The sequence below is a fragment of the Grus americana genome, chromosome 12 (assembly GCF_028858705.1).
Source record: "Grus americana isolate bGruAme1 chromosome 12, bGruAme1.mat, whole genome shotgun sequence".
Lineage (NCBI taxonomy): Eukaryota > Metazoa > Chordata > Aves > Gruiformes > Gruidae > Grus > Grus americana.
The window spans coordinates 21,693,171-21,721,034 of record NC_072863.1 but is presented as its reverse complement, the minus strand read 5'-3'; the positions used below and the strand labels follow the sequence as shown (position 1 = coordinate 21,721,034).

The 27,864-nt window shown below is 45.8% G+C and overlaps 1 pseudogene; it reads left to right on the top strand.

Moving 5' to 3' along the window:
• The first annotated feature begins 115 nt into the window (after positions 1-115).
• On the top strand, positions 116-26,285 carry LOC129211624 (pre-mRNA 3'-end-processing factor FIP1-like; annotated as a pseudogene).
• The last annotated feature ends 1,579 nt before the right edge of the window (positions 26,286-27,864 follow it).

Genomic DNA, 27,864 nt, shown 5'->3' with positions numbered 1-27,864 from the left:
GGGAGGTTCAAACCTGCTCGTTCAGCTGGCGAATGGCTGCGGGGCCCGACCACCGCGCCCCCCGCCGCAGCTGAGGGGCAGAGGGAGGCCCTTCCCGCGCGCCTCAGGGCGCCGCTGCTCCTCTCAGCGCATGCGCCGTGGCGCCGCGCATGCGCCCCCGCTGGCCCGTCCTGCGCCGCGGCGGTTGCCCGGGGCCCGGTGCGCGGCGCCTTTTGTAACGGCGGAGCGGGCGGCGCTAAGGCCCGGCGGCGGCCTCTGCGCCCACGCCGGGGGGTCTCGCCCTCCTCCGCGCCTCCCTCCCCCCCTCCCCGCCCGCCGAAGCCAAAGAAAGAGCAATGGCGGCGCGTTAGCGAGGCGTCCTCGGCGCGGCCCGCCGGCTGCGGACCTCCCCGCCCCGTGCCGACCGCGACGGATGCGCACCTCGCCTCAGGCCCCGGCGGGAGCCTAGCGGGGCCCCGGCGGCCGCCGCCGCTTCTCCTCCTCCTCCTCCGCCACCGCCGCCCCCTCCTCCTCCTGCTGCGGGCGCGGGGGAGGGCGGGCAGCTCGGGGCGCCCCGCTCCCCTCAGCCCCGCGGCACGGCGGCCATGGCCACCGAGCTGGAGCCGCCGGCGGCTGGCGCCGTGCCGGGCGCGGCGCCGCTGGAGGCGGAGGAGGATGAGGAGCACTGGCTCTACGGGGGTAGGTACCGCCGCCCCCGGCCGCGCAGCCAGGCCTCGCCCCGGGCCGGGCAGCGGGGAGGGGGGGGGGAAGATGCAAAACAACCGGCCGACCCCGCCTTACGGGCCGCCCCCGGGCTGGCGGGGGGGTGTCCCCACCTGTCCCGGTGCGCTGGGGCCGTGTGGTGTCACCCGCCGGCACTGCCCGGCTCCCGGCGGGGCGTCCCGCCTCTGCCCGCAGCCCCCCGCGTTCGGGAGGGGCCGGCAGCTCCGCGGCCGAGCTTGCCTCTCGGGGAGCTGCTTTTGGTTTCGGGGGTGGGTTATTGGCCTTTTAGCGGTGGCGCCGCGGTGCACAGAGGTTAACGCGATGCTTTGGTACAATTTCAGTTTCCTGATCATCCAAATGTTATTAACCCGGTTGATGCAGGTGAACCCCTGGGACTGGGGGGGTGTGTGTCTAGGAAGAAGCATAGGACTTCATTTAAAGGTCTTTGTCCTCCTCACAGACTTTCCAACTGAGTACTTTTACGTTTCTTATTCCCTGGCAAGTTAAAAGTCTGTATAAAGACCTTCACAGCCGACTTTGGTTCTTTCTGTGACGTTTGCCTTTATTTCTTATGCTCTGAGCCTTTGGATATGGATTTTTAATTTTGTTCCATGTCAGTGGTGTGAGACTTCACTTCTGCAGATAGGTTTTGTTTGTTTGGACTTTTTTTAGTTGCTCCATTTCTAGTTGAACGCTGTTGAAAAGAGAACATTGGGGTTATAGTGCCCTGGCACTACTGGGTATTTCTGTAGCTGTGATGCATTTTGTGCTTAAACTTAACTTTTTTTTTTCATTCACTTGAATAATTTTCTTTTATTACTGTTTTTGCAGATGATACCACTGGTAAGCAAGAAGATGGACCAATTTCTGGGTGAGTCCAGAGACTGTTTATTCATTATAACAATATGTACTGCAAAGAAGATCAAGTCGTGTTGAGCTTCACGGATGCGTTAGGCCAGTGCTGTTGCCAGAAACAGCAGCCTACCCTTTCCCATCCCAGGGGGTCGTCCCTAGCTGTCCGTAAATGCTGGCAGGTGAACTGGACCAGTCAACTGATATGACTTAAAACACAGTTTTTTCCCCCTCCCTTATTAGTTTTAAATCAGAGCTGTTTTCCAGTTTAATTCCCTGGGAAAAATGGTGCCTTGAGGATTGGCCTTTGTGCCGGCCTGGCAGTGGCAAAACTGTGGCCTGTGCTTTAGCCCGGGAAAGCTAGAAACCTTGAGCCTAGGTTAAAATCTTGATGTGATCAAATCAACAAATTAAATGAGATCTATGAAGTATGTGGTTTGGGTAAGACGTTCAGATAACAGCGTTGGGGACAGCTCATTGATCAGGTTTGCTTTCTGCGTGTGGAAAGTATTCTCTGTCACAACTCCCCTATGTTTGTAGCAGTGTGTTTTGCACCAGCAGAGTTTTCTCTCAGCAGAAATATTATCTGTTTGCCATTTTTAAATGTAACATGGTTTTCAGAAGACTTGATCTTCGCTGGACTTCTGAGTGCTCAGCACCTTCAAAAGTTCAGTTTAATATTTATTGTCCTTTAAGATCATTGTGAATTCAGTGTCTGGAATTTCTGAGATTGCTATGGATACTGTCCTACTTCTGTAGTAAGTATCCTGTGCTTAGGGAGTATGAAAACTTGTTCAAAACCAAATTTTAGGCAGACTTCGTAACTTGTTACCTAAAAACATCAAACGAGCTTTGTGAGAAGGAACAGCTTTTAGTTTAGATAGAAATTTACTGCTAACTTCCATAAATCCCTTGTTCCTTGTCACTTTCATCTGAATGTAATTTTATTTTACAAGCAGAATTAAAAATTTGAATTTCCAGTAACTGCAAGATGCGTGAAGGGAAACTATTAGTGGTCATGCTAGCTCTCCTTTTTTCTCTCTCTCCTTTTTTCTCTCCTTCCCCCCCCCCCCGCCCTTTTTGTGTTTTTTTTCCTTTTCTTTGTTGCACAATGAGAATCTTCCTAAATGAAGAGCTGTAGGGTGTTTTAAGAAGAACAACTCTTTGTTTGCTGTGCTGTTGATGGCTGCAGCTCCAGGGATATATTGCTGGCTTGTTCTAGAGTATTTGTCTCTACCACGAAGCAGAAATCAGTGTAGTGTGGGATACAGTATCCGTTAACATTCCTTAGCCTAAAGGATGCATTAAATACCAGCGGTCTGTGCAGGATGCTGTTACGTCAGCAATGCACAGGGTTATGGTGGCATTCTGGGGAAATTAAATAGCTGCGACGTTTCTTTGCATGCAGATGATGGCTGCGGACCTGTCAGATTGTTCATTCCTGGGAAGCAAACAGGTTAGGGAAAGACCGTTACTGAGCAAATGTTTATTTGAACTCCGATTCATAAATTTTAATGCACACCCACAGATACTTCATGTGACTTGAAGCTGAAGGTAATACTCCTTAATTCAGTCATCTTGGATTCTTAAGAAAATTCTGGGGTTGAGGTCAATGTTACAAGTTGCTTGGATTTGGCAAACAAAATGCAAAAGGTTTTGGAGTCACTTGTGAGATTTTCTCCAGCGGTACATATTTTGGTCCTCCATCTGCAACTTTGATGTACTTTGAGAGGCTGATTTTCCCTTTGACATCTTGGCTGCTTTTTATAACTTAAAGTGTCTTCAGCTGTCACCTCAGGAACTTGGCGGATGTGGGCCCTGTGCTTTCTTGGTTAGCTGCTGAACCTCCGTCCCTTCTTTTTGATCTTGGCTTGATTGTTGAATTTCTTCGTGTATGGGGCTTTTCTAACATGGGAGCTTTGGTAACTGCTCAGATTGTTCTTGTTCTTTTGTGCTCAGTAACTGCTTTCTGAGTTGCGTTGTGGGATCTTTTGGCTTACTTGTTTGGTGTCTCCTTTCCTGCCGCCTCTGAAATCTGACCAGTGTTTGGATGCTGTTCGGTGTTACCTATGTTTCTCTTTGAAAATAATCTTGTGTATGTTTATTTATCCAACATAGGGTTTTAAATTAGGAGCGTCATCTCCACAAGGTTCTGGTGGAGAATTGGGTTGCCTGGGCTATTCTAATTGTCTCTTTTGAAAAGCCAGAATAATTTTGAAGGTTTTACCTATGACATTAGAGAAAAATGATCTCTCTTTGTGTTTTAGTTTTGTAACACTTAGCATACTCTCTTCTAGCATGTGTATACCAATTTGACTTTCTCGCTTGGCTAATGCAATAAACAATGTTAACATTTGTACAAACTCTTTAATTGGAGGTAAATCTGAACCTGACTATTGTTGCATTAGGACTAATTTGTAATAAATGAGAAGATTGGGTGGATAATTATCTGTCTTTTCTTCTTTGAATTTTAACTACTCGTTAATGTAAGCTATTTGTAGAAACACTAAAATCGCTTTTTCCTTAATTTCTATGGGACAGATGCCCTTACTGCTTACTAAATACATGTATAATTACTGGCATCCTTAAGGACAAGGTGAAGCTTTGCTTGTTGTGGTCTTACTCCTTTCAGCTGTGATTGTGCTGAACCAAAGCTGAAAGCTGCCGCTTACGCATTAGCTGTTGCGTGGCGTTTGGCTAGGCAGCCGTGCTGTCTGTCAGGGGCTCTTGGGAACCGCCAAACTGATTCTTTCCAACAAAAGCAAAGCCAAGCAAGGATGATTAATTTTTTGTCATATAGTTGAGCTAACTGCCAGCAGAATAAACACAGTACATGAATAAAGCCATTATATGAAAGTCACCTGGGCGAATGCTTCAGGTTTAGAGGTGAACCTCTAGATTGGGCTTGTCCACTTTCTTTTATCTGTCACATTTACTAGACACGCAGAATCTTCTCATCCTTTGCAAGACGCTCCTCAGGAGAACCGGCCTGTCAGCAATGAAGACCGAGAGATGTCGCAGCATGTACGTGTTCCACTGCAAACGGTAGACGTAGTTATTTTTGTGCTTCTCAATGCTCACGGATAAAAAGACATAAGTGTAAAATGTCGGTACTGCCTAATAGGTTACATTTGTGGTGTAGGAGTGTACTGATAGTCAATTCCCAATGCTAACTACGGCAACAGGCTTCTCTTCTCAGCCTACCTTGTGGCGTGGGTAGTGACCCCTGATCTGAGTATCTGAAGAGGCAGAGGAGGGCCTCTGATGCTGCAGCCTGGCAGGAAAAGCAGAACATGATGTTACCTCCAGCCCTATATTTAGTATGACTTCTCGAGGGTCAGTAAAATCTGGGAAACACTGGGATAGAATGCCCAAAGTGTTGGGAATCAGTTTTGATTCAGCCGCAGACCTCTTGGAATGCAATCTAGTGGCTCCATGCTGAAAGGGTAGGAGGCGGCTTGCTTCTCCACCCCCTCTTCCTCTAGTCTTTTTGATGGGTTTATTTTCTGCCACTGTGGTATGTCAAGAGGGCTCACGCAGAGTTCTGACAAACCCGTGTGCCGTGGAAAAGGAGGCAGGGTTAGGAACACCTTCCTCATACCCTTTTGTAGTGGCAAGGTGTTAATTCCGCTCATGCACCTTGCAGAATTGCACTGCTGGATATCTGGAAGACTTCCTTTGCTTTCGTGCCCCAGCAGCGGTGCCGCGCTGGAGTTGAATTGGCTGCTGTAAAGCTTTTATGTAAAGTTAAGTGACTCGGGAACTGATTGTGCTAAATAAGCCAAGTCGAGCTTCTCGGCAACTTCCTGCCACAGAAGTTATGGTGAGAGAATATTTGCTCCAAGGTTCTTAGGTGAAGCCTGATGAATGTATTTTGGTGATTTTTATTTATGATTGTATACTTTCACCATGGACCTGGGAAGGAGGTGTGTCAGGAAAGCACTAGCTCTTTCAGAAAAAGTAGAGGACAGGAGCTGTGGGACATGATGAAATTCTTAGAACCGAGGTAAACCTTCCCCACCTTCAGAAATCTTACCCTGATTCTCATGTAGGGTCACTTCTTCAGAGGACAAAGCAGTATCTTTGTGGGCACCTGCCCATTTATGTTGAAGGCTAATAGTCCTTCATCATACAAGCTTTGTAAGATTTGGCTTACTGTCTGGGGGAATTTATCGGTTTCATGTATTAATGAGCTCCTGTGTGCTTTTATTGTTGCTAGGCCCTTCCAAGTGGTGAAGATGATGAAGATGACAGTGATAGTGACAGTGATGATGATGACGTGAAAGTTACTATTGGCAACATTAAAACAGGAGCACCATCGTACATGTATGTATTGCTGATTATGGTGCTGATTTTTGATCTGAGGTAGCTCTAGCGCATTGATTGGGATTGAAAGTGGGGATGAGAGCTGATCTGTCTTCTGGGAGACACGGGAGTGATGGCTAGGACACCGGAATGGGATTAGAAGCTGATGGGCAACCTGCAGTTGCTTGTTGGAGAATCCATCTCTAAAATAGGAATGATAATTCATGGGTCTGCTGTTGGATGATTAACCAAATAATTACTGTGCTTCATCAAGCAAAATCAAAGGTGGAAAGTTACATTTAACTCATCTCTGAAAACTTCAAGAACCAAAATCTGTATCAATAAGAATTTGCATAAGCTGTGAATTTCCTGATTTTCAGCTGTCTGGTTTTTCGTGATTCAGAAAGGATGAGGCTGAATTTGAGAACCAGGAAATTACATCACTCACTTAAAATTCTACCTAATTTGCATTGAATAAAAATAATAAGACAGCATTTTTGCTTGCTGCTAGCAGCCTTCCTCTTACGGAAATGACTTACATGTGCTTTGCAGCATATTCTAATTTTTCCACTTCATGGATAATTCCCTTCTCTTGTTGTAGAGGTGGTTTCAGTCTGATGGATTACTCTGAATAGCAGTGCTCCGTCTGTTAGCAGCCCACCTGATTTTGCAGACATCTTTTTCGAAATCTGCTTTTTCTACCTTTCTCTCCTCATTCTGTGATCTGTGTGCAGCTATGATTTCCACCTTGTTCAGTTCTGTTTCAGTACTAAGTATGTTCTGGGCAGAATGGTAACCACCACTCTGTGAAATAACCTTTCCCTTCACGTTTGAGACAATCCTCTTGTCTTCTGTTGTTGGTCAGTAAGTACGTTTGCTGGGTTTCTGTAGGTTGGAGAAACTTAGGTGGCAAATGAATCTCACTTTTAAGGTGTTATGACTTAGTACTAAAAATCGTAGAGAGGCATGAATGAACCCAAGTGAACTAAGCACTCAGGGCTTGAATATATTTTGCATGAAAATCTTCAACCAAGTAATTTGTTCAAATACCGATGTAGTGATTCTTTTCCATATAGGGGAACTCCTATGAATCTAAACTTAAAAACGGGTAGAGGCTATGGAGCATCTGCTTCAGGTATTGCTGTTATTTTTATCCTTCACCTTTTGCAATATTTCACTTACCTGGCACTGACAGCTGGAGCAGCTGCAGATCTTGGTCTCTGTTTGGAAGGATATGAATTAGTGCATCTTATGTGAACTAGGAAGAGTAAATGCGTTTCCTAAAGACAGGCGCTCCTAGGACAGTCTGAGGGTCCAGGGTGCAATGGAATGATTTAATTACCCATCACTGAACTAGCTGATTATAATTCTGTTTAAAGTAGAAAAAAATATTTATTATTACTTTTATAGTAAACAACGAGAATATTTCTAAACAATATTGTTGCACTGGGGCCAAACATTCTAAATTGCCTGGAGAAGAATCTGAACTATATGGTCAGTATACTGAGCTACTTGCAGTGTAAGGTATTAAAAGAAACAAACTCTGGCCTTGAGTATCAGCTATGCATGTTTCTGCAGACGAAACTTTCCCCACCGTTCAGTTTAGTTTATACTGTATATTGAGACTTGGATTCTGTCCTTCCTCATATGTGAGACTGTCCTTTCATGGGCTTCATAGACTTCCTTCCATCAATTTCTTTATGCAAACGACTTCTGATTGAGAAAATAAGAACAAATTCCCCTTGAAGATTTGGTACCTGACAGATTTTTGCTGACTCCAGTTAGTGTGTGGTCCACTTAAGACTGATCCTGAAAAAGTATGAGAAAATGTGTGTATCTTGGGAGGGGAAAATAAGTATTTTGCCTGGGGAGAAAAATAATTTGTTTTCATTTGGGGTAAATTTCATGCATGCTCTAATAATTTACTGCATTTGTCTGTAGTACCAATCTGAGATGAATTTGCTTTTCTGCTGTTCAACTGCAAGTGCTGCATACCCTGGCTAGTTATTTATAGAGTGACTGAAGTAATTTTTGTTTAAAAAGTTGATTGTGGTTACCTACGTGCTATAAGCCAGCAATGAATTCACAGTAGCGCTTTATTTTTGACTGGAGTAATTTGCTCAGCAAATTAGTGGATTAAAGGCATTGCATTAAAAGTAGTAACTGTTTCTCTTTCTCCAAAGCCAAGTTGCAGCCCAAAGGTATTGACTTAGATGCCGCAGGGAATATAAATGGATTGCCTGTTATAGAAGTGGATTTAGATTCATTTGAAGACAAACCGTGGAGGAAACCAGGTGGGGCCTCACAGTTTCTTGTGGTAAATATTTTCTGCACTTTTACTTGTCTCTCTTTAATTTCACATGGGATTTCTGTCCAGGGAACAGACAGTCAGAATAATACGTATTGCTCAGCCTCTGATGCCTGTCTATAAAGCGGTGACATTTACTGATTGATCAAGCCATGCTTCTACCTAAAATTGGGTTACATTTACTCTATTAATTTAACTTCCCTAAAGGGAGCAACTATTTTTTTTTTAATGTTCTATTTTACTCTTTCCCTAGTTCCAGAAAATATTTGCACTTACATCAATACGATAATGTTTGTTGGCTTTAAAATCATTTGAGTAGGATTAAGATTTGACTGCTGATGATGTGTGGTCTCCTCTTCACGTGCAGCAGCTCATTTGCTCTGTCTCACCATGGCCAAGCTCAGAGTCACCCCTGCGTACCCTTCTCGTTTGGGTCCTGGGGATGTCCGCGCTTCTGCAGGAAGGCAGCGATGGTGGGAATTACCGCCTGAGCAATGTCACGATAGGAAAGCTGTCTTTTTATGTTGAGTTCTCCTGCTGCGCATGATTGAATAAAAGGAAGGAAAACACTGACTGCTCTGACAAAAAGGCGAGGATTTTTCTTACAGAAAAGCTGCATTGCTTAATTCTTTGATAGATTCTGCCTCTAGGTGCATAACTGTGAGTGAGCAGTCCCCACTTATTTCTTCTGGACAATATTATCTAGACTGTGTCCAGACAAATAGTACTTGGCACAGCAGGTTTTAATATGTACATGGTCTCTTTTACCTTCCTGATTAGTATTAGGGAGATTTCTACTCGGAAGTGACTCTTGCATACAGCTGTAGGATGCTACAAATAAACTTCTGTTTTTCATCTGAATTTGATACAAAAGTAAATGAAGAAACCAAAGAGATCCAAATTTTTGCTGTGCTATTCTCGTAAAACCTTTTATGATGAAATGTTAACTGAAGCAAAAAAATCCACTTGCCTCTTCTCAAAAAGAATTCTTCTCCCTGTTAGCCCCTGTACATTATTTATCTTTCAGAAATATTGCTAGTAAATAGAAGTAGTGCTTTTAGAAGGCTGGCTGTGGTGTGTTTTGGGATCTCTTGCCCACCTGAAATGAAGGGCATCAGAGTCCATCACAGTGCTAATAACGACACTGATCTGTGATGAATAGTAGCTAGTACAGACGTAATAAAAAACGTGGCCTGGCTTCTGCAGGGGATTTCCCATTGATTGTGTAGGGAGAAAGAGGGGGCTAGGGAGAAAATAAGTTAGAAGGAAAACAATGAAGTGAAGTTCAGAGATAAAGCATGGAAATCATTGTGGTCATGCTGACATCCCTGGACAAAATGAAGCCAGCTCGCCTTAAAACAGTGCTGAAGTATGAATAGAAGGAAGATGTCTGCAAAGTTGTGTGGCCTCTAAGTTTATTTTAGATGGTAAGTAGCTTGTTGCTCCACAGCCTTTCAGGTTTACATCCTTTAAAGTTAATTGTTCAGCAAGCTGGTATCTCTTTAAGTGAGGGAGAAGAAGAAACATGGTATGGAAGAACTGATAGGGGGCTGAAATATGGGCTGATAAAATAGATATGTAAATGTCATGTTGCTGAGTCTGTGTTGGTGAAGTTTGCATATTTGGGTGGTACAACAGGAAGAGCAGCCTACCTAGAAGATAAACTTAAACCTCACTGTATAGATCCAAGGTCAGCATGATCAAAGTGTTTTGCTTAGCCCTTCTGTATCAGCTCATCCTTTTAGAATTGGTCTGTCTGGGAATACCTTTCGAGGGGGCTGTTTGAGGGGCACCTCAGCAGAGCTCAGAGATGCTTTGTGATGCTTCCTGTTGTGAGGCGTGCCAGACAGAGTTAGTTGTTTGTCCCGCTGCATCTGCTTTTTCTTGGCAAGCAGTTTGTGGCCACCTCTCGTATTCAGAAGTGCTCGTGCTGAATCGGCACATTTCACAGAAGACTGTCAAAGAAAGATGACAATCATGGAAGGCTATAGTTAGGATCATGACTGAACTGTAATTACTTGTGTAGTAGTCTGAGACGTATCAATAAAAAACTTCCACTTTAGCCCTGTTTCATGAAACGGGTGAGTCCCAGAATCTCTGCTCAAAACAGCAAAGGAGTGATGGTCTGGAGCGGAACATGTTGGCTTAGCTCTGCCAAGGAAGAGGTTCAAGGCACCATCCCGTTTTTGGGGTGGTAGCTGGAACCATCATTCCTGTGCTCCCCCCAGTGCTCAACTCATTTGGACAATTGCAAGAAACCAGTCTGAAAAAATCCGTTTGGTGAATAAGTGGTTGCAAGCATCTCTTTCAATTAGCCTGCATACGTGCTGCATTCTACATCCCAAATGGTCCCGCTGCTGTTCAGGCTGTAGTGTCCCTCCCACTGAAAGATGTGGCGGCTTTCTGATGGAATGAAATGCAAACTAAGCTGTGCTCTCTAGAAGATTTTTAGTTTTCTTAACTCTTCATTTAAGCTGTTAAAGGACAATTTGAGAATGCAACTCTGCTAGAATCACTATGGTAACTTCTCCTTCCTTTGTCAGGTGCTGATCTTTCTGATTACTTTAATTATGGATTCAATGAAGAAACATGGAAAGCTTATTGTGAAAAACAGCGACGGCTTCAGCTTGGACTGGATCCTGCTCCTCCCATCAGCACTGAAAATAAGATCACGGTGGGTGACATGTTACTCCTGCATACAGCTACAATAAAACTGGGACTTGTTTTTGTAATCACAGAGATGAGAGTGTAGGAGCAGAAGATACCTTAATACCTAACTGTTCTGTGTTCCTTTCGGTGATGAGAAATACAAAAATGTGTCTTTAAAGGTTACATCTCTACCCCCTGGTCTGAAGAATAGGTTGCTTGTTTGCAAGAGCCCTTATCCTTTGCTGGAGGTTGATCTCTGATGCTACATTCAGTTGAAAGTAAGGGCATTAAACTTGTGCGTTATATACTGCCTTCCATAGGTTCAGCAAGGAAGAACGGGAAATGCTGAAAAAGAAGTGGAAAACAACATCATCAAAACAGAATTCAAAACAGACTTCTTGGCTCTGGTGGGAGGACGCATGAAGGCTGGGCCTCCTCCTAATAGGTAAGGGGTGGTGCAGACATAAAGCCTGGGTGCACTGTGTTCTTCTTAGGGGTAGCTGTGCTCCACCTGGGCCATCTCTGAATCTCCTCAAGCCTGAAACAGAAGCAAAAAAACTTTAAAACTTTAGAGGAAGCTACTGTGGTCACTCATTAACTGTCATCTTCAGCAGCGCTCTCCTGAGGGTTGTGCAGCCTCTACCTCCCCACTTACCTCTCCTTGGTGATCCCCTCAGCATAGTGCTGCGCAGGGAGGGAAGCCTATATCCCAGCTGAAGGGACACGTCTCTGGGAGCAGAAAAACCAAGGCAAATACCTCAGCTTTGAGGGCTTACCTTCCTAGCTGCTTGTGCTTACTTGGCTTATTCTTACTCCCACGATGTTAATCTTTGCCTCCTTAAGTGGAAGTGGATTACATGTTTGGCAGCTGATAAGAGGAGCTATTGGTTTCTGAACCTGTATGCTACGCTGCATGATGCATGCTAATTAGTTTTTTTTCTCTAGTGAGAGAGAGGATCCACAAGGCTGGACAAAGCAAAACAATTGAGTCATTTTGACTGGCACCCTCTGGTGGGAAAACCACTTCAACCTTATGAGGTTGATGGTTTTTTATCAAAAGCTTCAGAAAAACAAAGCTATGTGAAACCAGAAGAGCCCGAGCTTTGGGAGCTGGGTATTTCTGTTGCTTTATTCACATTACAGCTTTTACACACCTGTCTTGCAGAAATCAGTCTCGCATTCCAACTTTCCACTTTGAGAATAGGATCAACTGTGTGCTTCAAGTATAAGCCTTAAAGCTCTGTTTGGTCTGTTAGCATTTAAGCACTTTGGTGGCTTTTATGTCCCCCTTCATAGTGCCATCAAACAGTCAGGTTTGTTTCCAGCTGTTACATGTATCTCGTGAGATTTTTGAAAATTTACACCACTGCAAAACAAGCTGATGCTATTCTAATTATTTTTGTATTTTTGTCCATTTTAACTTGCAGTCTGGTTTTGAAAGTACTGACACACAAGATTCTGTTCCTGCTGCACAGCTTTTGGTCAGGACCAGAACGAGTGTCTTTGTATACTGCAGCAGCATCAAAACCATGGGCTTAGCAATGAGTTGTTTGGGTTTGTGGTTTTTTTTCTTAAACAAAGTGAGCAGATTTCAGTGAGGAAACTTTATCTTGCCAACTAGCCAGCATTTTTATATCTACTTTGTCTAAATTTCCTACTGAGATAGAAAATTTTGCAGTCTAACTTGGGAAAGGGCTGACGTTTCTCTGTCCTAACTGCAGGAAAACATGTCTGTGGCCATGCATACACAAATCAATTGTTGCATGAATATAGAATGAGGGATTCTTAAACTTCAGTTGTGGGTGCTTCTCTCTCACAAACCTTTACCTGTAATAACGTTGCAATGAGCTCCTATAAAAATGTTCTTCCCCTAAGAGTGACCTGGGTGTGGAGATAAAAGAACGTGGAAAATTGTAGGTTCAGTGGCTGATTTTTTCCTGGTGCGTAGACAGCACTGTTTCTTGGCTACATGAATATGTGTTTTGTTTTGTTTTTTTCAAGGATCTAGCCTTGATTTCATTGAAGGCAGTAGCAAAACTTCTGACTTTAATAGAAACAGAGTAGACCCTGGGGAGGTGGGCTAGAAAGTGTCTGAGAATCTGATTTGTAAATAACTTCAGTGGTATCAGCAACACTTGGAATATTGAACAGAAAGTAGGAAAAATCTGGGCTGATAACATTAAAGGCTTCTCCTGATAAATATTCTCCACTATGTGGTGATACTTTGGGTCATGTTTCTGGGTGTTCAGAGAGACCTGACTCACCCCTGCCAGCAGAGCTCACAGTGCTGAAAAGTGAAAAAGGAATTCTCCTTCACCTCTTGTCCAATTTGAGTCCTGCCTCTAGAGATTTTTCCCTGATGGAAAAGAATGTATGAGAAAAGTCTGTCTAATATTTGGGAAAAGGGCTGCTTCTAACGTCTTTGAGCCTAAAAAGATGCATCTACTTTGTACCAGGAAGCTGGGTGGGACAATTGATGTGATCGGTGGCCAGGCAGGCACAATTAGGAGAGTAGAAGGAAGACGTCGTGATAAGCACGCCTCTGAGGAAAACCCAATTCAGGTAAATGTTTTGCACCATCTTGACGTATTTCTGATTTTATTGCACTTCTAGTGAAGCCTGAGCAAATGTCTGTGCATTCCTGGCCTCCCATGTCACTGTTTCTATCTGCAAAGCAGCAGGCAATATATCAACCCTATCGAGGCGTATGCACGTGTCCTTCCTTTCTGTAGGTTGAATTAACTCCTGCATTAAAAGTTTTATCTTGCTAGGAGCTAGCAATTGTCCTTTAAAGACTGGCCTTACCATCTGAATGGTAAGGCCCAAGTTCCTTTTCTGGTCAGCTCTCAGTTGTCAGTTTTGCCAACAATGGCCCAAAAAAAGAGTTTGCCTAAGAGAAAGAATTGGTTGGGAAATTACACTTTCAAGCATTGATACCTGCATTTCCAGGTCGTTCTGGTATCTGTGCATATTCATCATTCCTTCAGCAGCAGTGACTATAGGACCTGCTTTTCTCTGACAGATGTGAATCCAGTCTTCCTTTGACCTACAGGGCACAGTCTAGAGCAGAATTTGGTGTCTTGCTGCCCTCAAAAAAGATAAATTTAAAAAACAAAAAAAGGAAGCACTGCTGTGTCACCCTCAAATACGGCAGCTTTTAATCTGAAGCCTGAATCGGTGGCAGTTCCCGTGAGCAAAAGGTGTTCATAACACTGAAATGTCAACCGTCTTGCTTGCACGGTTGTATATACAGCTAGAATCTAGTCTCGCTGTTGTTCTGCGTAAGAAAAGATACCTTGCTAAGCACGTTGATTGCTTTAATCAACCTTCCTTCCTCCCCAAAAGCTGTTACCCCCTGGGTATAGCATAGCCTGGTCTTCCCAGGCATCGCAGTGCTGCCTGTTTTGGTGATACTCTCCCTGATGCCAGCACAGTGAGGTCCTAGCTGTGGGAGCAAAGAGATTAAAATGCTCTCTTCTCGTTCCTCTGCCTTCTAAGGTCCTTGGAGACCACGGAAGTAAGCCACAACCCCCCCAGCAGCCCCAGCAGCCATCACAGCCCCAACAACCACCTCAGCAACAGCCGTTTGCACCACCAGCAGGCCCACCGCCTCCCCCGCTCGCTGGGCCACCTCCACCACACTTCCTCCACCCTCCTCCACCAGTTACTTCTGTTCCACCTCCCCTGCATCCTCCAGGTATGTGTTCACACAGCAACGTATGGCAGTCTGAGGCTGCAAGTTAGGACATCCCAGGCTTGGAGCAAATCAAAGGTTTAGTTGGTAAATGCTATGGAACAGTTGAGCAATCAGGTAACGGCTCAGGATCCTGTCTGGCTATGGCTGATTCCAAATGTTTCAAGGGCGATGCTGGAATTGGCAATTCTGCAACAGCAGCTCTAGCTAACAACTTTCTTCCTAATCCACGTCAGTTCTTGGTTGGTTTATGCCTTGAAATACCAAGATTTGTATCTTTCTGTGTTTGCTTCTGTGCATTTTATTGTACCAACTGCCACTGCAGGATGATTCTTACTGCTCCTAGAAGAGCCTAGTGCCCAGTGCAGACATTAGAGCAGTGCTTCATTTTAAAAGCAAAATATAAATAACAGAAAGGAGGTCTTTATGTTGGGTTTCTAGCCCATTGGGTATGGTCAGTCCTCAGCATTGGCAAGTTTGTGTGCTCTTATCAATAACCAGATGGGTTTGTGTTGTGCTAAGAGCACTTGGCACTGGAGAAGACACTGTGGAGAGCAGTCCTGTGGCTGCAGGAATGCCTTTTGTCCCTGCTGTTCCAGGCTCAGTGCTGAAACCTGTTGAGATAGCGGAGGTAAAATTCCTAATTTTTTTTTTGTACTTTGTTGTCTTGAGCACCACGTTACAGAATGGTTTCGCTGTGTCTTCTCTGCATGTAATAACTCAGTTTCCACAAAGTTTCTTAATGCACCTGCAATGTGGAGGCCTCTTCCTGGGCACCAGGCAAAATAGGGCAATACTGGTGGAGAGAAGGAAGAACTTTCCAACTGAAAAGGCCAAATATCCGTACTCGTGCAGCATTTTCCAGAGGGTATGGTGTTGTTTTTCTGTTGACCTTTTCAGTGCAAGTTTACAGACACGCTGGCCATGGCCTGAGACACGTTTTTCTGCCTTTGCTTCCTACAAAGTCTGTGTGTCTCCTGATCCTGAGTCACGTCTGTGCCCCGGTGCTTCTCCCTTAACCAGTGCATCAAGGTGAAGTGCAGGCCACGCTCTGGGCTTTCTCTGGACCGTAGCCAGCAGCCAGACTTGGAGAAGTTACCGGGAGCACGTCGTGCAGTAGCTCCTCTGTTTTGCACTGGCTCCACATGCAGAAGATACAGACCAAAAAAAAAATGGTTGAGGCTTTTAATCTGCAGAGGATTATTACCGCAGTACTCAATGGCAGACAGTGGTAGCTTTTCCTACTGCCTTTCATTAAGATGATTGGCAAAATCAAGATAAATTGTTCACTTGTTCTTTTGGATGTTGACCAGAGTGTCTGATTTCACTATGCAGTTATGATTGACTTTTTTTAAAAAAAAACACAACAAACAAGCGAAAGGACAGGCTGACATCTGCAGCAGGTTCTCCTCTCCAGCTTCTTCAGTTGTTCTGAAGGCCAAATCAATTGTTTGTGTATTGACGCTTGGAAAAAGGAATTCTCCAGTGCGAGAGCAGCAACATTTAAAATTATATTATAAAGGCAGAGGGATCATAATTTGGGAAGATGATACTGTTTCTAGGCTAGTTACTGCTTAATGACACCAATTTTTCTGCTGGTCTGTTTGCTCAAGTATGTGAAATTCATTCAAAAGTGTGCTTTTAGGTTTAGCTTGAGGTGCAGAGATGACATGCTTTACCTGTTGTCCTTGTTTTTGTTTATTTCCGTAGGTCTGCCACCACCCGGTCCCATTCCAGGTAGGTGTGAATTTGCTCTTAATAACAGCAGTGATTCTGCACACGCAGCTGCCCCGGCTTGAGCAACACGAGCTAGGGTGACACCAAGACCCATTTTAGAGCACAGTTAATTTAAGGCTCTCAAACTCCAGTGCAGCATTGAACTCTAGCTGCTTATCTTGTATTCTGGACCTAAATAATAATCTGTAGGGCTTCTCAATGCAATCTCATTTTGTCTCTGAAGACCAGTCTAGAAAGTGGAGAGCTACAGACGGCAAAAGCCACTTAGATTGGAAATGGTGTAGTTCTTGTTACGGCATTTGCACAGTAAAAGCCTCAGTGACAGATTGGTGCTTTGTGTAGGAATGTGGAATGTGAGAGTGAGTAGAACAAACACCATTTCCATCAGAAGCCTCTGCTCCCTGGCGTGCAGCGGAGATGGTGAATACTAATAAAGAAATGTAACAACCAATCTTGTGCATAATTTAAGAACCCCACTAGTTCAGAGCTACTATAAAACTGAGTTTCCTCTAGCTGTATTTTTTTTTTTCTGCTGGAAATTTTGCCTAGTCCAGGGAAAACATGTCTAGCTGTTTGTGTAGCAGGCCATTTGGAGTGATAGTTCTGACCGGATGCCGTACGTCTGAAAATCCAGGGCTGATGGTGGTGAGCGCGTACATGCAGTCAGGCCACTGCCTCTGCGTCACGCTCTGTACTTGATTCACGTACCTGCAAAAGGTCTGCGTCCAAAGCACCTTGGGCTTGACGTGCTTGTCCTCACTATGTGTCAGACACGTTGGACTTGATTCACAGCTTTTGCATCCGTGCTTTTGTATTCATGCTCTGCCCTGGGCTTCCCAAATGGAAATATGGAAAACCTGCATGAGCTGGGGTGTCCCTCAGACTGAGACAATTCCCAAGTTTGTTAAAATGTCACTTTTCATACTCCTTTCAATGAACAATAATATTGCAGACCTGGTCTTTATTGTTGTACTAGAAGGAACTGGCTCATAGGAACCTTGGATTTAGAACTATATTGTAGTGAAACTGGATGCAAACTGGTCTTGGTTGTAGACGTTGCAGCGCCCAGTTGCTAGTCAAGTGCATTTAGATTAAAGTTGTTTGGGAGGAGCGAGGTGGACGAATGACCAGGCTGTTGTTGCAAAGAATTTCCACTTCAGGTAACTGGGTTGGAAGGGAGATGAGGGAGAATACCTGCTAATTATGATAATGATGATGACCCAGTGCCTGTGACAGTAGTACTTTGAAGTACTTGCACTTGGTGAGTAGGTGTGATTGAAACGCTCTGGGCATCACATTTTATTGGAAGATCTTAGGAGAACGAGGGGAAAAAAGCACTTAAGAGTGAGAAGTGTTCCCCAGTTGTTTGCAGCAGAGATCTCCACTGGCTGAGCTGGAGATTTCAGACTGCCTCTCTTTGCAGTCACTACCTTTTTTTGCAGTGGGACACTTGTAGGAAGGGCTTCTCCTGACCCAGCGCAGGTGAGGAATTGACCCGGGTTATGTTGGCTATGCTGGCTCAATCGCCATGGACTGGAAAAGGAACCTGGAGCTGCCGGCGTTAATGTAAATGACTGCAGTTAGTCAGATAACGCCTATCCTTTGTATCAGTAGTTAGCTCCTTTTTTTTGGTGTAATGATAAACAGAGGAATTCTTATGCAAAGTCAAGCCAACGGGTGGTTGGTTAGTCTGTTCTTGTTGGCGTTGGTAACTGCCCAGAGAAGTAATGGTGGCTTGTAGTTAAGGATACAAATTTAAGAAGTTCCCATAGGAGCGGTTGGCACATCTTCCTCATTTTCAGGTTGCTCAAGGTTGAGCACTTTGACTTCCAAATGACTTTGTCACTTCTGGAAGAGTGGCCTTTGTAAACTTCTGCTTAATTCTGCTCTCTGAAGATGCTGCCTTGTGATTTTTGTATCATAATTCTTCGCATGTTTGACATTGGGCCCATTTTAAAGTGTCAGACCTTTCGGACAACTCTCTGCACTGTTGGTGCTGTGCTTTCTCCTGATTTTTAAATGTATGTGTGCTCAGAAAATTGGCATTCTTTAAAAAACAAACAAAACCAGGTGACTCCTATGTTACGTGCTTTGTAAGAGACAAAGTTATTAATTTTAATCAATGGTGTAATAAAATCTTTACTATAGTTGCAACGTGTCCGCATCCCAAGAACCAGACTTTTCAGTCTTCCGCAGGACTGTCAGGGTTAATGTTTACTCCTTAATGAACCTTTTGTTTATGATGAATAGGCCAAAACAGAAGGTAGCTCTTCCTTTACTTTTCTTCCTGTACCCCTATAGAACTAACGCAGCTGTAGGGTTTTAATTTTGGTAGGAGATGGAATAATTTTCTTTCAGGGTTCTATTTCAAACAGGGCTTTGTTTAGAGTAAAGAGCTACTTGAACAGCTTTTAACTGTTAACAGCAATGAAATCTTATTCCCTCATGGCAAGCTGTGAGATCTTTGTGCTGACTTACGCTTCTGTGTCTAGGGTTGTTCCCGCCGCCTCTGGCACCACCACCAGCTCTCCTCATTCCAACCTTGGATGGGTAAGACCACACCTGGGCTGAGCTGTCGGTACAGCTCCTCCGCAGTGAGGAAGGGTGGAGGATGGGGCTAAAGTCAGTGCTGGTGATTCATAGTCTGGTCTTGGATTGAGCTGGGGAGTGAGAGCAGAGTCTGTAGGGTCCTCTGTGCATTTACCTGGATTTGTCATGTTCAGGACATGGGAGGGAGTCCATAAAATCTAGGGGTGTGCTTGGGTCTAGTGCAAGGTAGTGGGTAGCATGTTATGTTTCTCCAAATGTTTTCTAGAAGGATTCTCCAGGTACTTTGTAAGCACCAGTCATTTCCCAGGAAGCCTGCCTTATGTACAAAAGGAAGGGGTAAAGCAGGGCAAGCACCCGTATGCGCTTCTGAAAGTTCACCATGCAAAGTGAAGGAGATTCACGGAAACCATGGGTTTCCCACAAGGATGTTCCGCAGGCCTTCAGAAAAAATCGAGTGAACTTGCAGCACAGCCATATGTGCGAATGGCCGCTGGTGTTAGTAACTTCCATCCTTTTCTCTCTCCAAAGCCAGCCAGCCAGCTACAACAACAGGCAGCCGCCTCCATTTGGCTACAACTCTGCAGGTGAGCACTGAAGATAACAAACAAACTTGTTCATAGCTCTCTTCTTGGGTATTTGGTAGTTTGGGCTTTTCTTAAGCTGATGGACACGATGCTTGCTTTAACTGTAGGGTCTTGCTTGTGCCCCAGACTGTCCCAGACAAGACACGTTGAGTTTGCTGACACCAAAAAGCGTTTGGAAAGCTGGATGTTGTGCAGAAGGGGAAATGCAGTTTTGTAGTCGAGTGCTAAGCCTCGGATCACTGTTTCCAGTGCAGACACCTAGCAACAGAGAAGCTTCCCCGTGTGCCTCAGCAACGTGTTCTGGTGTTCTTTGCACACATGCTTGCTCACACTCACCTTCACATCTCCTCCCTGAGCTTTTGAATGCCCTCCTTCCTCCTTTATCCTCTTCCTTGCTTACAGGCACACGCAGAAATCTGTCTCCTTTTGTTTTGTAATGGAAGAGGCAGTGCCAGAATTCCAGCAGACTGCCTTCCCTGTTGCAGCCCTGCCAGCAATGCCCACGTCCTCTCCCATTTCCTTAGTGACCAGCACTTGGAGCAGCACCTCCTCGCTGTGCAGAAGGCAGCACCGCGCTGCGAGGCCTTCCTGAGGAAAAGGAGCCTCGAGTCTGTTGTATGATCAGCTTTTCAGCAGCCGGTACTGCTTTGGGATGTGACCTCGCTGGCCCGGCTGAGCAGGCCCCTGCAGGCCAGCGTCTGGATGGGGAAGTGCTGGTGGCTCTGGGCTCGTCAGGTGGCATCCTTCATTAACAGCCAGTGCCACCTTAGGCTAGAAGTGAGACCTTGTAAGTGTTAGCCTAAGGCTAGCTAAACTCAGCTGGCACCTTTGCTGCCTAAGCCAGGATGTCTTGGGGGGATGGATTGAAACTTTTCTCAGCGGAGACCTTATGGCATGCCCTGCATAGCAGGACCTGTAGAGAGCGAGGGCTGGGGGAGGGCATAGCCTGCTGTGTAAGGGGCCAGGGACATTTTGCAGTGACGTTTGTAAATATCTGGTCTTGCTTGTGTCTTCTTCGCGTGTTCTTAGCAAGCTGCTGGAAGCAAAAAGGGAGGGTGAGGACAGGAGGGAGCTGGGCTGTTGTTGTCCCCTTGAATTCAGCTGTACCTCCAGAGGGTATCTTTGGGAAGGGAGGGACAGAGGATGCTCTGAATGCTTCGGATGAAGAAGGGTTCTGCTCTCTCTCTGCAGATTCAGGTTTCATCAGCTACCCACCCATCTCCACGTCTCACACACCCTGGGTGACGACGGTGGACAAAGGCACGAGCAGTTCCAGCAGCAGCCATTGGGAGTACTCGGGCTCCAGGCGCGACAGAGAGAGGGAGCGTGAGCGGGAAAGGGAAAGAGAGAGAGACAGAGACCGCACTCCGACCACTAGCGAATACAACAAGTGAGTGCTGATTTTCGGCAGCTTCTGCTCATGGTAGGGAGCTCTGGCCTTGCCCTGGAGCACAAGGAGGTGTTTGGGCATGGGATGGGATTGCACCAGTTGGATTTTCTGAAATGTCTGGGGAGAGGTGCTTTGGATCAATAACTGGAGGACAAACTAGGAGCCAGTGTCACTGGCTGATTTCCTGTGTCTGTTTTTGTGTTTAAATCCAGCAGAACCAGTTACGCTTGCTCTCCCACCTGTAATATGAGGCCAGTGAAGGAAATAGCCCCTCTCTGTTTGCTAGGTATTTCACAGCTCAGTGGGAAACATTGCAGGGAGAAGCTGCTGCTTCTTGTCTTCTAAATGCAACTGTCAGATCAAAGGGGAAGCCACCCGTGCTTTGCTCCGCTCTCCTGTAGAGGCTTTCAGGGCCAGGAGCGCCGTTCGCCAGGAGTCAGCCATGAAATGTAAATCCTTATCCAGGCGTTCCTGCCCGCAGTGCTGGAGACAACCGCCCTGGTGGGACCTGATGTGATCTGGTGACAGCAGTGCTGGGAGCACCTGGGAAAGGAGGTGCTCAGCCTCCTAGCGTTGATCTAGAGAGCTAAAGTGAAGGCTAGGCTGCAAAGATTCGTTCTAAACCCATGACTTTTTTGTTCTATCACAGGCAGCGTCAGTGTTTTGCAGGCTTCAGGCTCAGAAGTACCAATAGTCACTCAAAACATGATCAGAATGTGCATTCCTGGCAGAGGGTGCTGCCTGCTGGGGAACTTCCTGGCCCGGGGGGTGAGCAAATAGGGCAATGTTTTCCTAACCTTTTTTTTTTTCCTGCCCATGCCCCCAGCCTTTTTTTTCTCCTTGCAAGCTTGTGGGTGCTGTGGGTGGAAAAGGGAGGTGCAGAACAGAAGACACACTTGCTGCAGTTTGAAGAGCTTAGACTCCCACACTTCCTGGGCAGGTTCATGCTGCAGCCAAGTCCTGCTGTCAGCCCCCCGGAGCACACTGTCAGTATTTCTGGGTGCTTTCAGGTGTTCTGACCCCTAAGATGGTGCCTGCCAAAACAGGGCAGGTCGCTGCTCAGCGGAGTCCTTTGGAGCACTCACAGATGATTGATATAGGACGTTTATTTGTCTAGCTTGTTTCCGTGAGTGTTAGGACGATGTTTCAGACCTCCTTTCTCTGAGTTTCAATATTGTTTCCCACAGAGGGACTTGTTAACCCTTTAGATTTTGGCTTTCAGAAGTTGAATAGCAACTGCGAGAGGTAGAGGGGAGAGTGGGATGCACCTGAATTTGGGGTACATCATGCCCGTTCCTGTGTGTGGATTGAATGAGGTGCCTCGAGCAGATAGATAGGTGCAGGCAGAAAGACCTTGTCAGCTGTACTTACAATTGGAGTTTTTGAACTCAGGGGAAGAAAATTGTCCCTTAGTCTAACTCGCACAAAAAAATCGCAGGTGATTTGGGACAATAGTGTTGTGAGGTACCATCCAGCACCAGGGGAGGCAGAATGATGAAAGCAGCATGTTTCTTTTGGTTTTGAACAAAGTAGCTTGATGTCTTGGACATATTCCCAAAGGATTGTGAGGGCAAAAGCCCTGGGACATTGGCCACGTGCCTGCTGCTAAGGTACTCCCTTGGCAAAGCCAGAGGAGAAATTTTGTAAATCCTGTGCCTTGAGAGGCCAGGAGGCAGCCAAGATATTCAACTGTTGGGGCTTACAGGCTGTGTAATAGGCAATGGAGAAAGTTATTTTGCTGTGGTTAGAAACTGGGATTGGGCTGGAGCTTGGGTTCAGTCAGCAGCAGCTTATTGTTACAGATTTTTCAGGAGCATTGTGAATACCTCCGCTTGTTGGTAGAGTAAGAGGTGACGGATGTTGTTGGTGAGAATGGGGTTCTACGGTCCTGTAAATACAGCTCCTGACTTTCAGGTCCACGAGTGGTGTGTTCCCCTGCCTCACTTCTCCTTTCTCTTCTTAAGTGATGATGAACGATACCGCTACTACAGCCGAGAGCGCAGCTACGACTTTGAGCGTGACTACCGCCGGAGTCGAGATCGCAGCAGGGAGCGAGAGGATCGTCACCGAGAGCGCAGGCACAGAGACAAAGAGGAGAGCAGCAAGCATAAGTCTTCAAGACGGTAAGAGCTGTCTGGGGTTGAACTGGGCTGTTGATAGGAACAGACCTTAGCTGCAGACAAGAAGGTTGATGTTCTCAGAGGGAACTGTCGCCCTGGGTCATACAGGCTTCCCGTGACCTGCTGGTGTCCTGAGACATGATGCCCAGGCAGAGAAAGTGCTCTTGGACACGTACCTGGGCAGGAGGCAGAACTGTCTGTAATAGGAAGAGGAGTCCTTGGTGTTTCTAAGTTCTTGGTAAGGCAGCTGGCAGGTTCTCGAATCACTGCCAGCAAAATTGGAACACTGATTGACAAAGGAGAGGTTAACCTGTGCTAAACATCACAGCAGAACAGCGTAGCTCCCACTGCTAATAAAGCACACACAAAGTAAAATGCAAAATCCCAGCAGAAGCATCAGCTTTCAGTATTACGTGTTCCTGTGCAGAAAGAAGAGCTCTCTTCAGCCTGTAATCTGAAATTTCTTCTTGGAGCAGGAGGCTGAGCACTGCGTGATCAGAGCTCTGTGCCCAGTGCTGATAGTGAGGCTGATGGTCTGGACAAAGGAGGAGCAGAGCAGGATGTCCTCAATTCCCAGCTTTTCTGGAGAAAGTGCATCTGCTACAGATGGTCTTCCTGTGAGAGCATTCTTCCAGCAAAGTAACAGGTCTGGCCTCCGGGCTGAGGCAATGCTCAGTTGCTGTGTCACTTTACGTCCTGGCAATGGCTTGAGCAGAATTGCTGCGGTTTTTGGTGCTTCCACTTACTACTACTTTTAGATGAAATTCACGTCAGCTCTGTAGGCAATTACTCTTATTTTGAAACTCCTATCAGAAAAATTCCTACATAGTGACTGGGAGCAAAAGGCTGTTCTCATCTTTAAGGAGATGAATAATTTTCCAAGAAAGGATGGATTGCTGAAGGGTTGGAAACAAAGTGATGGGAAGAAAGGCCAGGACCGTTATCAAAGTAGAATACAAAACAAATGGAAGCTGAACTGATAGCAGACTAACAAGCCAATAGCTTTAAGGGTCATTTCTCAGCTTCCTCTACTCAGAACTGAAATCCAGTGTTAGATACCTGACTGCAGGAATGGGACGGCATTCACCAAAGCAGTGTCAGAATCTGCTTGAGAGCTCGATTTACAGCTCTGGGCTTCTGCACGAGGTGGGAATGAGGTGACTTCTCTTCTACTCCTTAAACCACACACGGATACTCTGTCTTGCTTGGAGGAGTAGGATGGGAAGGGTTTGTTACCTAAAGCAAATGGAGGAATACTTTCTGTTCAAGGCCACTTTGAGTGCCTGTCAGAGTCCCTGCTCGAGGCACTTTCAGATTTCTGCCTGTTTAAGGCATTTGTAGAAGATGAAAGGGTTTCCTTGTAGTTTCCGGTTTACTGCAAACTGACCAGTTTGAAGGAAATCACTGACACTCGTTTAAATATTAAAGGACAGTCACTTTGTTGAAGCATAAACCACTGCCACATCGCTGTCCATGAGGTGGCTGAAGATGTGTTGAGGAGAGGCAGCAAGAGTTTTTTTGGCTTTTTTTTTCCCTTTAATGACTATGAAACCATTTATTAAACAAGTCAGAAAATTACTTGAACCCAGGAGCTTTTCAGCCAAAGCTTCAGTGGTTCAGCCAGTTAGGTGTCTCTGCTGCTGAACTGGTATCCCTGCTGCGGTAAGAATTTGTCTCTACGCCTGGCTGTCCCCAGTTGCAGAGCTGTGTGTCTGTTCTGTGTGACCATACGTCTTCCTGTGATAAATTTAATCTATTTTTTCCTGTACTCTGTTTTAATTCTGCCACCTTCACACCACGGTCAGCTCTAGAGACTTTGCTTGGTTTTCAACTTGTGAGGAGAAACAATTGCACGTTTGAGAAGCAGCAGAAAAATGTCCTCCCAGGAGAGGCCAAGAACCGGAGTGGGCAGAACCAGAGCTCCCACCTTTCCACTTTCCCTGATGGAGACAGAGGCTGATCTCAGGCGGCAGGGGTGGCAGCGGGGTCGGGGGTGCAGGGCTGAGGCTGGGTGGGACTTCTCCCACCTCACAGAATCCTGCACAGACTTCCACAGCTCTCCAGCTGCATCCTGAAGACAGTTCTGGGTGAGGAGATGGAGGAGTTTAACAGCACAAAGCTAGCGAGGTGCCAGGTCATTTATGAGTAAGCAGAGGTAGAAACAGGATCTGCCTCCCAGTAGGAAACCCACGTTCCTCTAGTTGCATCGATCCCTTTCTTGCCTCTAGTCCAGGGATTTCCCCACGACGTTCAGAAGAGTGAAAGTTTCAAACACCTCTCAGATTTAGGACTCTTTCTTCTCTCAGCAGCTTCAGCGCTTCCCATTGAAGTTTGAGATGTGTCAGAATTGTTAGAGCTCTCTTAGGAGCAGGAGGGACACAGAGATGTTGCTTATAAAAACTACCCCCAAATGATTCTGACAGCAGTCTGTCTAGTACGCCGCTTGCCTCGACTGTGCTGATGCAGCAAGTGGTGTAAAGCAGCCACCTCCAGCGGTTTGCATAACCTGCCCTTGGGGCAGCCACACACGATATCAGATCGTCCCAAATAAACACGCTGAAGCCTTTCAAGAGCACCGTGATGCCCTCAGCACTTCTGATCTGTCTCCTGTTTATTCTAGATCAAAGCGCTCCATCCCCACGCATGCTGTAGAGTCGGTGCGTTCGGGTCTCAGCTGTGGCAGAGCTGCGCTGATGCAGGTTCCGATGTGACTTTCTTCTTCCCTTTCTTCCCTGCTGCAGCAAGCAACACGAGAGCGAGGAGGGGGAGAGTCATCGGCGTCACAAGCACAAAAAGAACAAGCGTAGCAAAGAGGAGAAGGAGGCCAGTGAAGATGGTGCCCAGGAGGGAGAGGAGCAGGATGCCAAGGAGTAACCCAGGCCAACCGTCAGCCCTCAGGAGGAACTTAGTCCTTTTGAACCAGCGTGGCATTGGTGATGTTTTGTTTTGGGGGGTTGATTTTATTTTATTTTTTCCAAGGGAAGAGAGGCTGACTCTGGGTGAGCAGTGAAGCATGTTGCAGTGGTTTGCAGCTGAGGCTGCACATGCAGTTAAACTTTTTTTTTTTTTTTGATACAAGACAAAATACAGCCGTACTAGTATACAAAGCACTGAGCTACTCAACTCATAAACATCCCTAGGGAGAACTTTGTTGTATCAGATCCTATGGTTTCTGATGGAAGATGGCTTCAGCTGAAACTAACGCATTTAGGTGATAGGTTTTGGTTATTTTTTTGTCATCATCATTCCTTTTTTGAAAAATAGGACAGTAAGTGCGACTTGAAATTTATTGTCCAAAGAAAAGTGTGGTTTAGATCCCAAGAGCCAGCTTAGAGTCTGGCTTCTAGTAGTGAAAAGTCTCATCCCCAAATAAATTTCTTTATAGCTACAACAACGTCTTCTGATTCCTCTGTGGCCAGCTGGGCAGCATGTGAGGAGGAACTGCTCTTACTGGTGGGTCACAAGATCCTGCCTTGGTCTGATGGCTTTGAGAAGCTGCTGTGTGTGTCCGCACAGGGTGTGCAAAGACTTCAAACCCAGCTTTTTTTTTAATCCATTGCAAAAAGAGTTCTATCATATATTACACTTGTAAGAGGGAAATCAACGGAAGACCCATAGTAAGACCATGATTTTCTTTAATTAGTTTTAACTAAATTGGTTTTTTTTAGGTATCTTCCACTACTTTGACTTGTTATTTAAAACTGGTTTAAGTCTTTGCCCTAAAATAATATGGTTCTGAAATGTTATGTATATTTTTGTGTTGTAATCTTGCAAGTCTGAGTGTGATGTGAAGCTTACAACCTCGGAGGCCTGAGCCAGTATAACACTAGGATAACAGTTTCTGTGCTGTGACAGTGCGTTTGATGAGTCATTAACTGCAAAACCTGGGGGGAGAAGAAAAAAGAGTGGGGTTTTGTTTGGGATTTTTGCTTTTAATGTAGCTTTTTAAACATGCTTTGAGATCATGGGAAGTGTGTGTGCACTGAAGCAGAGTTAAAGGGCAGGGCCTGGAATCGGGCTTCAAAATATCCCTCCCTCTGCCACCATATCAGAGTTCTGGTAGAACACCTGATGGAGGAATACAGCATGTCTCGTCACTCCCTGTTCAGGCATCAGGCGAGGGCAGCGGTGTCTGGCTGAAGGGCGAGCTGAGCTGCAGGAGTCCCAGCTCCTGGCACCGAGCGGGTGGAAGGAGGGGAAACCTCCTGGCACGCTTCCTCTGGGATCGAGGTGGTGGGTTTCAGCTACCCAACAGCTTTCAGGAACTTGGGATGAACTTGCTTTTATCTGATTATGGCATGGCACATACAGAGGAGAAATGGAAACAAAACTGGTGAGAAGGAATCAAGAGCACTTGGGTCACGCCCCCTGGAAGCACACATGTCTGCAGTGCAGTGACAAATGTGCCCACCCTCCCCTGCCAGGGCACAGGCTCGCTTGGACAACTAGGGAGCGTCAAGTGGGAGAGGGGCTGAGCATCTGGGGCTGTGCCTCCATGAAGAGCCCGTATTCTGTAATTATGAAATCTGGTCTTTTTTTTTTTTTTTTTTTTTTTTCCCAGAACATGAACTCTGAAATGGCTAGGGCAGCTAGCACCAAAGGAAAGGCCAGGCAGTGCCCTCCAAACCAGTCTGAACTGGTTTTTGCCTGTCTTGAATTAGGGGAAAATGCTAAAATCGAGTTTTATGCTCAGGTAAGTCTAGGGTTTGGCTCTCAGTCAGTACTACTGGTTCTGGTTTTGCATGCTAAGGTGTACATGGTGCCTCTCCACAGGTGGATAGAGCTATTCTACATCCCCTGCCCTGGTCTCTTGCTCTGGCTGTGGAGGTGACAGAAGCTACTTGACCTGTAAATAGGCATAATTAATGGTGATCACATCCAGTCTGCAGCCCTTTGCACCTGGGTGTGGGAGAGGGAATGGGGAATCCGTTATCGACAAGTCAGTGCTGCAACTTCCTCTTGTGTTCTTTGAA